The following is a 10,821-nucleotide window of genomic DNA, read 5'->3' on the forward strand; positions in this document are numbered from 1 at the left end:
GACCAGGTTGCTCCAGGCCTCATCCAACCTGGCCTTGAACACTTACTGGGATGGGGCAGCCACAGCTTCTCTGGGCAGCCTGTGCCAGGGCCTCACCATGCTCAAAATAACAAAATCCTCTTTGCAACAGGAGAAGTCCCTTCCCTGCAGGCATCTCTCTGCATGCAGGAAGTGTCTTCTCCCCTGCAGAGCTGCCAGAGGTCCCAGGGCAGGGGGACAGTACAGTCCTTGCTCCCTTGTGCAGAACAGGTGAGGCACAGAGGCATGTGGGCTCTTCCTATCCACAGGTGGGATACTCATGTCTATCCTACCTCCACCTCACAGATGACCAGTCCCTGCCCCTGTCCCCTCTGTCACAGCCTGGCAGCCCTCAACAGCTCAACCCACTTAGAATGTGGAAAGACAACTTCAGGGCAAACACCACCTCCATCTTCCTTTAATCTGGTTTTACACATCCCCTCTTTGCCACTCAGACTGGACTTGATTCCAGCTATTAGAGCTGAAACCCCAGGTGGCAACATGAACCCTTCCAGTACCTGGTCCTTAAATTGACTTTCTCTGGGGAATTCCCAGGAAGTAACAATGGTTTTGTAATACAAATTAATATCCACAGAACTGAAGGATTAGGAAGAGGAGTACTTCTAGATGTCATCCAGGGTCACCAAATGTTGGAAGTCACAAGTCTGCACTTCCTGGGGCTGATGTTGGCTTTGCTGTATTGGTTTGGACCAGGATCAAGCTTTCCACAAGTTTGGTTGGTGTTTTGGGGAGGAGGTTGCCACTCACCTGACTTTTATTTTATCATTTAGCCCATTCTCTCCCATCCCTTCTGAGGATTAACTGCAAAAATATTGATCCAGATACTGGTTTCAGCTTAGCACCGGCCTTCCAAGTCAGGGCTGCTTCCACTCTTAGGACTTAGTCTTAGAGTGGGAAGCACTGCTGCCTTATGGAACACAGCAGGAATGGACAGAAAACTTGTCATAGGATGAATCTGCAATTCCTTTACTTTAAACCAAGAAATATGTTCAGTGTAACAAAAGCTTCACACAAGGAAGTGGGTTCTGTATTCCTGTTGCCTTTATTAATAGAGAATCAAAATTTGTACTTCGGTGGTTTAAAACAACACTGAGCTTTTACAGAGCAAAAATATTTGACCCCCAAGTGCCCACAGGCTCTGCAGCCACCTCCAGCAGCTACCAGAGCCCACACAATGGGAAACCTCTGTGCCATCTGCAGTGTACAGCACTGTAGAACACCATGTGCCTTTTTTACACATTCCTGATGGAAAATAAGGCAAAAGACAAGACAAACCCTCAGGCACCTCCACTGCAGTGCTCTGGGGCTGGATCAGTCATGAGAGGATGGGTCTGGGGGACCCTGGTGCTCCAGGAATGCTCAGCAGCTGGGAAGGGCTGCTCAGGTGCTCTACAGGACCAATATAGATCCCCTGTAAAACGTCCTCCTGCAGCCGAAGACCCAGCTGGCTGGGGGGCACAGGTTGTTTTTTCACCCCTCCACTGGACACTTGGGTGCACAAGCCAGTCCCTGGGTAGGGGGAAATTCAGCCTAGGAACAGTGTATGTGCAGGGAAGGGGGAGCAGGGAAGGGGCGCAGGGAGGGGATTCATTGCTCAGAAATTCTCATAGGACTTCTCTGCATCTGGCTCTTGCCTGAAAACACACACTTGCCTTGAAAACCAAGAAATCTAATGAAATGTTTGAGAAAACACTCTGCACTCGCAGTCCCTGCTGCACACAGAGGCATGGTGCAGTTCAGCAGCTGCCAGCCAAAAAACCAGATTTTTCTTCTTAAAACACACTGACACTCCTATGTAACCATACAAGGAAAGGCAGCATCCATCACATGATCCTGTGGCCTTATCCTGCTGTCAGCAAAGGCTGAGGCAAAAGGAACAAGCCATGTGTCTCAGAACAACAGAGTGAGAGCTGTGCCAGGACTGGGGCATGGGAGATTCCCAGGAAGGTGAACGCAGCAGCAGCTCCTGCTCTGAGGCACTGAGTGACCAGCAGTGCCTGGGCAGCTGCAAGAAACCTGCCTGAGGAAGCATGTGCTTTGTCCTTCCCCACTTTCCCTGTCTGGCTGTCACCAGCAGCTCCTCCTTGGCTGGGACAGTGCAGATCTGAAGAATGTGGGGCAGACCCAAGCGAGATTCACAGATCTGGTTCTTACTAGCTTCCCATAGAGGAAAACATGGCAAGGAAACAGAGTGTGATACACAGAGCTGCTTGCTCTCCTTGCAGTCTCTCCTTGCTCCAGCCGTTACAGACCTGCCTGGTTTTCTTCCACTTGAAAAGGAGGAAGGAAAGGGGGCTGCTAGCTGTGAATGCTCAGCCAGTGTCCTCAGGATACTGGATCTGACCCAACCATTTTGGTATAAAAGTCCTGAAAGCCAATATTCTACTTGATAAGAACAAAACTCATGTGTTAGTTACAAATTACTGAATCTTGAAGATGTGAAAGGATATTCAGTTTGCAAAATCATCGTCCAGAATACTGCAGATCCGGCTGTAATTTTGCTGCCACATCAGAATTACCATTAGGATCCTTGATGTATTAAAATCACAGATATACAGGTGTCAAAGTGCCAAATGTTCTCAGCAAAGCAAAGAAAGTGTTTGACCTCGACAGGGAGAGGGGAGTGAATCGATAGCAACATATTTGATGACTGTTTCATTAGGCACATTAATCTGCCACTAGGATGTAACCGATGTCATGCCCAAGTATGTGATCCTATTGTCTGGGAAAGCATTAACAGCTTCAGAGCTCATCTCGATACAACAAATGGAGCACCAACCTTAAAAAATGCTGAAATGACAGTTAATAATGAAATCTGTGATCCTCAGAGAGCTCTTGAGATGTCACTTTCTAATCAAGCTCAGTCACTGCAGTGCTTCTACCTCCAGGAGCAAGGGACTCTGGTGTTAGAAAAGGTGCAGGGATTGCACTGTCCCTCTCCATTTTTCCAACAGCTTCAGTGCTGGCTCCCACAGTCACCTGCATCCACAGCAGTCACACTCCTTTCACTCCTTTTTAGATACTCTTTTTTTTTTTTTTTTTTTTTTTAATGACAGCAAGATGCGTATCTTGTGGCAGCTCAGCTCCTTGCTCCTCTCTGAATGGGCCATTCTAGCCAAAATCTGTCTTAAATCTTGAAAGAATGGGTTTGAGCTGTTCTTGGCCAGATTCACTCTGGATTTCAAACTCCTTGCAGTTGTGTTTGCACTAATCTCTCTATATCAAGTTGTCTTGGGGTGATTTTATGATGACACTCTATTCCTGATCATCTGCTTTATGCCCAGAAATGGGTCCTGTGGCTTTCAGCCAAGTCCAGGGGAGGGGTGAGAGCCAGGGGAACTCAGCCTGCTTTCTTCAAGCCCTCACTCCCGGCATGCTCGGCCTGTGCCTGGGACGCATCAGCTAGCTTGGTTAGTGTTAGCTGAGGCAAGAAGTTTTCCTCGGACTGCAACAGTAATCCTCCGGCAGCTTCTGTGCTTTCTTCTGGAACTGTTCGGCTTATCATCAGGGGCCACCTGGCGCCGACTGGCAGGGAAAAGCTGCAGGGACACTCCATCTCGGCCAGACCTCGGGAAAAAGCTGAGCCAGCGAAAGAAGGGATTCTAAAATCCACCCGTTTCGTCTGCAGCGAAGAGGAGACCAACAACATCAGAGCTCACCAGGTTCCCATCTGTTTTTTCTCGCCCCTGACATGCTGTGTGGTCTCTTCTTTCCTCACCTGAGACAAAGCCATGACCTTTTTTTTTTCACTAGCACATGGCCAGTGGAGGGGTTTTTTTTCCCTTCTCCTGGCATCTTGGTTTGTTTGTTCTGCTCTCTCTGTGTGTGTGTGTGTGTGTAAGGTTCTGAAGGTTCAATATCTAACAGTTATTCATTTATTTTATGTTGTGTGGGTACTTTGTCAAATAAACTTTTTTTCACTTTCACCAACCGATATTTATTTCATATCGGCAGGAAGGGATTGCTAAAACTCCTTTTCTTAGAGGAAACATGCATTCCAGAGTGTCTTCTCCCAACACTTGTCTCTAAACCGAGACACAAGTGCTCCAGTTGGTCTCAGCTCCAGGTGGTTATTATGGCAATGGTATATTAACAAAGTCTTGTTCCAACTACAGCTTTGTCCAGACTGGATCAGAACAGTTAAGTTGCATCTTTGTCTGCAGTCTGAAAATTTGCAGAGCCTGAGCCTCTTTGGTCTTTGAAGGACAAATCAGTGAAGGTGATTGTGTGGTTCTGATCTGTATGACCTGGACTGACATCAGTAAGCAGTGGGCAGCTGGAGGTGGAAAAGATTCACACCACCTTTATTAACATTCCCACCAGACAGCTGAGTTTCTCCCTACTTACCCTCCTCCCCAGACCAGACAGTGAGAGTGTTGTGATAATATGCTACTTTTGCCCACTGAAATTCCCCATTAGAGAAGTATCCATCTGTTTTCCTGAAGCACCAGGTTCAGTGATGCTTTAGGAGCAGTGCTGGTTTAGGAGTTCTGGTTTGCCTGTTCTCTCCAGGCTTCAAGAGTGAGGCTGAGGTTAAGTGAAGGATTTGAGAGGTGCTATGTAAAATGGTCCCCTGCATGGTGAGATCTTTCCTAGCTGAGGGAGACCCAAGAGGTGAGGTTGGTGGGGTCAGCACTTTTAGCTGACCCCAACACTGGTTGTTTAAAAGCAAACCTTGATTTCCTGGAATTTCTGTGCAAGTGTAACTGTTTGAAAGCCTGCACTTCGACATCACACAACCTCTGGACAGCAGTCACACAGACTGGATCTCGAGCAGACCCCTACTGCTCACAGCCTTGGATGGCTCTGTAAAGACCAGCGGATGTGACACTGCTCCAGACGCACAGTCCGGGAGCATGAAAGCAGCTGCTCTGGACTTGCTCCAGCACAAGCTGCAAGGGCTCACAAACTGTCGCTGCTCTGGGAGAGGGCACTGCTGAAGTGTCTGGTTTTCAGGCAGATTCCCATGGAAACACTGCTCTAGGAAGGGAGCTCCACTGTCACTGGCATAAGCCACCAGTCCCACTGGTGAATGTTGCAGATAACCCCCTGCAACATCCAGCCAAACTCAAGATACTTGCATTCTCCTTCCCAATGCTTAATGGTTTCCTTCTGGCTGGACTGTTCCCAAAGCTGAAAGGAGACAGAACAATTACAAATAATTCATCCAAACCTTGCTGCCAGCAGCATCCATGCTACCTGTGATTCCCCACTGCTGTGGGGATGTTTGTGCTCCACATTACAGCAGCTGGAAAAGGTGAACTAAATACCATGCTACTGGTCTGGCAGGGAAAATGACACTGCTCCTGCAACTTGCAATGGACCACAAAATGATCTGTGAGAACAGAAATACAGAGGAAGGTGAAGGGAAACAACCTGGGCAAGAACTGGTTTGCAAAGTCTTGGGAATGTATAGATAGGTCCCATTTCACTTCTTTCCCGTCTGATTGCATGGCAGATCCCTGATGGACGTAAACAAGTTGGGTTAGATCTGACTGGGAAAAGCAGACAAGCTTCCAGGTGCACAGTGTTCTCTGAGTTCCCAAATCTGCCTGTTCCCATTCCTCATGTTGAGTAAATGAGACAAAGGAAAAAGCACATCTAGTTTTAACAACTACTTTTCCATCCATCACACTCTTCTGGCTTCAATTCTTTCACCAAGTCCTTCACAAATGAAGAAAATCATGTTATTTTGGAAATCTGTATTCTCAGCTTGGCAGTGCACATACCCCATATGTTCCCTCTGTCCCTCCCTTCTGCTTCCTTGCAGCCCAGCTGGACACACCGTCACGGCAGAGGGGCGTCTGCACACAGATGCATTGTCCTGGAAAGCACAGTCCATGCATCACAACACAGGTTGTTATAGGCTGTACATAGCCCTTGGCTGCTCAGCCAGTTGGCATCAAAGATTGTTCTCAAACCCTCCAACTGAGCAATTCTATGGAAAAATAAAGAGCTGCTGAAATACTGACCTGTTAAACCAGGGACCTATGAATTCGACTTGCCTGAAGTGCTTTGCATCACATTAAACAAGACCACTGGTCTGCAAGACCGTATTGACCCTCTGGTCTTTCCTCAGCATTGCCAAAAAAGGTGCAAAGCAGATAACTCTGTCAAGGCAGATACCAGGGTGAGACGTGAAACCAATAATCAAACCCATAAACCTTCACAAATCTGATACAAACAACGATCACCGGCAGGGGATTTTGGCCAGGGGCCAGCCCAGCAGAAGAGTGCCAGGTCTATCACCATGTTTTTCTTGGGAGCTGATCACACACCCAGGCAGTGGAGTGATGGCAAAGCAATGCCAGCTGAAGGGACAGCCCACTTTTTAAAGATGCTGCTGTCAAGGTGAGTAGTTTAGCCAATGCCCAAAAGCTGAACAATGTTGTTTATCAGGCCTTTTTGATTCCTCTTGCCCAATTTCAGGTGTCCAGAGTTTCGGTGTTCAGCTCACGTCATCAGCTCATCCCTTCCCCACCCAGGAGAGTTGTCTGAGGTGAGTTTGTAGCTCTCTGGACAGCCCATCTCTCCCTCATGTAGATGACAAGCTTCCACTAGATGATTAATTGGCTTAAGTTAGCTGGAAGGAATTAGAGCTTACCTGTTTGGTGATTTTATTTTTTAACACTGCCATTTAAAACTTTATTAAAACACAATCTTTCTGGGGACTGAGAAAAGCAGATTTCCTTTCTTACAAAGATATCTGTCTTTCATGTAAAGGAAGTTCCTGGCATATGAAGCCACTCAGAGAAATCTGAAGTGCAGTTTATTCTCTCCTGTCTCTGAACCCAAAGAAGAAAAGCCAATCACTCAGGCTCCATTTTTGATCCAGACCATTGCTAACCTCCATAAAAGACCACAAACCTCATGCTGTTTTCTGTCAGTCAGCAGAAGAAAGACTGGAAGATACCTACAGCACTGCTATTCCAGACTGCTACGAAAATCTGTTGTTTTCTAAGCTAATAAATACAAGCTAATCACCTTTCTCCCAGCAATTTCTAAAAACAGCAATACCCTTCAACTTAACAGCAGTTTTTACCCATGAACACTGAAGTAAAGAAGTAATGAGAACTCATGTAGCCCACACAAATTAAAGGCATATGAATTCATGGGTATTATTGGCAAACCCAAAAGTTGGCAGGTGTTCTAGCCAATAAATTCCAACAGAAGACAACGTGGAATAGGAGATGCAAAAGCAACTCAAGTGTTTATCAGTAAAGGACCCCAGTATAGTGAGACAGAGTATGTAAATGTGAATTTCTTAGGAAAACCAAAGCCACTGAGGACCAGTAATGACAACAATGCAACTACTGCTGTGCAAGGTCCATGGTGGGAAAGGCAGAAGAAAATGTAGTGTAACACTGAAGGGGTTGACTATGGAAAAAAAACATGACAGCATGGCCAAAATAAATGGTGGGTGAAAATTACCCCTCTGCTCTGGGACATGGGACAGGGTGGGATAGATCCCACAGGAACAGAAAGCATCCCTGTGATATGTAAGCCATTGCAGAGGGCCCTGATGAAATCTCAGAATAACAACAAAGCTGTGGTCTTCCAAATGCAAAAAAAAAATAAAAAAACCAAAAACAAACCTGCATTAGACTGGAAGATCTGCCAGGGAGCACTGGAGAGTGTCTCAGGAATCAGAACACCTATTTTGTACAGTGAGGCTGGAAAAGGTGTGGCTTGTTTACCCCGAAAGATGTCACCATTGCATAATTCCAGCAGGGCACACGAGAAGTGCCCAAACCAGCATCTGTTTGCAGGAACAAAGATGAATCATCCCTAAATTGGCTCAGTCTTAAACAGAGTGTTTTATGAAAGTTCTGTGATGCAACATCCCCAGGTTGGATTCATCCCGAGCGCTCCGCATGGGTGCCCCATGTAGGCAGCGCAATCAAGGGAGCGCAGATCTTCCAGCAGCAGCAGCTCTCACTTGCCTTTTTGACTCCATTAGATCTGCTTCTTTTTGTAAGGCAACATAAGCTGGAGGCTGCAGGGCAGGCAGTGCGAAGGTCTCCCTAAGAGCTGCATTTGCTGCTCCCTGTGTGGACCAACAACCACACCAGAGCCCCTCTGCTACACTGCTGGTGGCACCACAGCAGAGATTCCCAAACTTCAGCTCCTTAAACTGCTCCCAGGCCTCAGCACATCAAGCCCTATTTGCATGCTCCTACCAAATCACTTGCAGAGACAAGGTATATCAGGAAGAAATGACATTAGGTAAATCTCCCAATGCTGCAAAAACTACCATTAGTTTGGGGTACACACCAGGATAGAGGAGATCAGGTTTATGCCTCTGTGGAAAAAAAACCCCAAACTGCTGTGCTAACCAAGCAAACCGGAGTTTTTCAGAGTTTTCTGATTTGTGTCCTTTCAGCTCCTAGCTGGAAGTCTCCATCCAGCTCAGCATGAGTCTCTGACTGCCCCACGATTTCTTCTCTGTTCTGCTGTCATCCCTCCCTCCCCCTTCACTGCTGCTGGGGAAGCAGCTGGCTCTGCTGGCTGACTTGGAGCTGCACAGCAACACTGCCAGATCCTAAATTATTGCCTGTGCAAAATCCACCCCAGCCTGGGTCTCTTGAAATTTCCCTTGATTTTCACAAAGCCTCTAGGAACTCCGAGGGTTTCAAAGGTCTGCTCCTGTGTCTCATTTGGCTGAAAATGGCTTCAGAAGTTTCTGCCAGACAAAAGGCAGCACCACAGCATGTGTGTGTTTACTGCAACTCCTTAAAAGCAGCTCTAACTCCCCAAATTAGCGGCCATCTGTAGACAGACACCAATTGATACTCAACCCTCTCATATTTGCCTTACATATTTGATGCTTTGAGGGGGCTGAATATGTGAATTAGCTTAGGAACTTCCCTCCATTGCTAGCCCTGGGATTTCCTCTTGGATAAATGCTGGAGCAAACTCATGCTCCAGAAAGAATTGCTACATTTGTCATGAATTATTCTTTGACCTTTCTTTTTAGTTGGCTTGGCACACCAATTAAACACAGTAAAACTGTAGTGGCGTGATTCCACATCCGATTCCTGCTGCCCTTTGAGATTATCAGCATCTTCCCAGGGCTGCATCAGATGGTGCTGAACAGCACATGGCACAGCTCAGACTAGAAATATCAGCATCCCAGAACAGTAACCACACAACTGTGTACCAATAACTCAGCAGAACAGCAGTTGCAGGCAAGGCTGTCAAGTGCTTTGGATCAGAATTGTCATTTGGAGAGAACCAGCATATGGAAAAGAGTATTTCTCATCAGAAAACTCTAGACTGTTGTGAACAGATACAAAAAAGAAGAATCAGCATTTCTGGCTTCCTATATACTGGTTTATGCACAAATAAACTAACTTGGATGAATTCACCCTGATTTATCAAAGGATGTGCCAGGCTCTGTCAGTCCTGGGGCCATCAAGTGCCAGGGCCAGCCAGAGCCACACTCACAGAGCAGCTTGACCAGCACAACCCACACCTCCATGCCAGAGAGCCTGAGACCAGAGGAGCTGCCACAGAACAGGCTGAGCACTGAAGCTCCCCTTATGGCTTCAAGACCAGATCTGTTGTCCAGTGGCAGTGGATGAGACCACACTTGAGGGATGTTCTGCAAAGACAGCAGCTGAATCCCGACAAGGGAGTGAGCACAGTAGGAAACACTCCTGGGATCATCTGAAGCTGGTTTTGTAGCATGAAGGAATTCATGTTCTAAGCAGCCGTGGTCCAGAAATTGCATGTGACTGACCACCTAATGCCACCAGTCTCTCCAGTCCTGGGGACAGTATGTGCTGGGTCACCTGGGCCTTTAGGCACCATGTCCCAGACGCATTCAGACTGTCTCCATTTCTGCAGGTGGGTGCAACTCTACTCTACAGCTCTGAAGCTGCGTAAATCCAACATAAATGTTGACTTGGACATTATCCAGCTCTTTTCAATGGCAACCCCAGTACACTCAGCAAATTCTATTTTTAATTACATGAAAAGTTGCTGTCTTCACATACCACGTGAAATGTGTTTTCACTGTTGCTCAATTTTTTATGAGATTATCATGTCTTCCTTCCACTTGTCTCCATTCAGATGAAGTGTTGTAAAGGCTATTTTTGTGCGAGAGTGTGTGAACAGGCTGTGCACATACCCAGGCATGGCAATGGAGGAACAGTTGTTGGAGAACAGCAGGAAAGTGCAGAGAAGGTAAGTGGACGAAAGTCTCCCCAGAACTCTTAAGGTCTGGAGCTGTTGAAACCACAAAGACTGAGAACTTGAGTCTACCAAGAGCTTTCTGAAACCACACTCGGCCACGAGCACTCAGTGCCCTCACAACAGTCGTTAACTCTCATCACAGATACAACAAACACTCGGACAAACACCACGGCGGGCTGTGAAATACCTGCTGAAACAAAGAACGGTCTGAGGGGATTTCCAAAAGGTTCAGAAGCCGCCGATGCTCTTCGTCCGAGCTGGGCCCAGCTCGCCAGGCCCTGCTCCAGCTGGGCAGAGCTGCCATCCAGAGGCACCTCAGATCCTCAGGCCGGGAGAAACGGCCCGCGAGGAGCAAGATGCTTGTCGAAGACAGACCCATCCCTGTCCTCCGGCTGAGGAGGGGCTGTCCCGTGTGGGCGCCCTGGGCAACGGTGATCAGTATGGGGCAGGTCGGGGGACGGGGAGTGGAACGCCCGCTTGGGCGCACCAAACGGCCTTCGCGCCCGGCTAACTTGACCCCTCACGGCCGCCATAGCGCCGAGGGCACTGGGAGGCAGTGTAGCGGGGGGCGCTGGGATATGTAGT

General features: G+C 47.6%; 1 protein-coding gene across 1 annotated transcript in view; it reads right to left on the reverse strand.

Annotated features, from left to right (window-relative positions):
• The window catches only part of TP53INP2 (tumor protein p53 inducible nuclear protein 2), a 51,403-nt gene extending 40,667 nt beyond the window's left edge, over nucleotides 1–10,736 (reverse strand). Inside the window, exon 1 of the mRNA XM_085079477.1 lies at nucleotides 10,424–10,736. The gene's annotated coding sequence lies outside the window, so the exon portion shown is untranslated. The remainder of the gene's footprint in view (nucleotides 1–10,423) is intronic.
• Nucleotides 10,737–10,821: the final 85 nt, after the last annotated feature.

This window comes from Lichenostomus cassidix, chromosome 20, assembly GCF_008360975.1.
Source record: "Lichenostomus cassidix isolate B80296 chromosome 20, HeHo_3.0, whole genome shotgun sequence".
NCBI lineage: Eukaryota > Metazoa > Chordata > Aves > Passeriformes > Meliphagidae > Lichenostomus > Lichenostomus cassidix.